At 39.4% G+C, this 673-nt stretch overlaps 1 non-coding gene across 1 annotated transcript; it reads left to right on the top strand.

The window, feature by feature from the left end:
* The first annotated feature begins 297 nt into the window (after positions 1-297).
* Positions 298-404, top strand: LOC145037925 (small nucleolar RNA R71). The gene has a single exon (XR_013679036.1). It is a non-coding gene; the product is annotated as a small nucleolar RNA R71 (small nucleolar RNA).
* Positions 405-673: the final 269 nt, after the last annotated feature.

Genomic DNA, 673 nt, shown 5'->3' with positions numbered 1-673 from the left:
CAGTTTTCACATCCCGCTCTAATGACATGGATGGATTGTTCCATCTTAATCATTCTTCTATCCATGCTTTCAAATTTTGCCATCATTGCCGCCATGTCATCCGAAATAGCATTCACCATTCTATTAGTTAAGTCGTTTCTTGGGTTATGATATTCTCTAGAGTGTTTAGAAAATTCTTTAATTAGCTCTTTTATCATTGGGAGTGGCTTCTTTATGAGTGGTCCTTGCGAATCGAGGAGCTGACTAGTGGTTACATTCACTCCATCATAGAAAATGGAGACTTCTTGTTGACTGTTTAGATCATGGTGTAGGCAGTTCCTTAGTAAGCCTTTGTATCTCTCCCATGCTTCATAAAGCAACTCTCCAGCTTGTTGCTTAAAATTGGCTATGACTTTCTTTAATTTTTATATTTTTGAGGGAGGGCAGAATTGATCAATAAATTCTTCACGCATTTTAGCCCAAGTAGTGATGGATCATGGAGGGAGTGATTTCAACCAATCTTTCGTGGCTCCCTTAAATGTGACTGGTAACATACGAAGCAAAACAATATCATGGGTCACATTAGGAAGATAAAGTAATCGGCTATGTCATTGACCTCGTCTAGATGCTTGTATGCGTCGTCGTGATCTTTTCCGAAGAATGGGATTTCTTTAGGTTGGGCAAGTATGTGGCC

The sequence above is a fragment of the Lactuca saligna genome, chromosome 3 (genome assembly GCF_052625555.1).
Source record: "Lactuca saligna cultivar CGN05327 chromosome 3, ASM5262555v1, whole genome shotgun sequence".
In the NCBI taxonomy this organism is placed as follows: Eukaryota; Viridiplantae; Streptophyta; class Magnoliopsida; order Asterales; family Asteraceae; genus Lactuca; species Lactuca saligna.
Note: the sequence above shows the minus strand (reverse complement) of the source record. Positions and strands in the feature narration are given on the sequence as shown.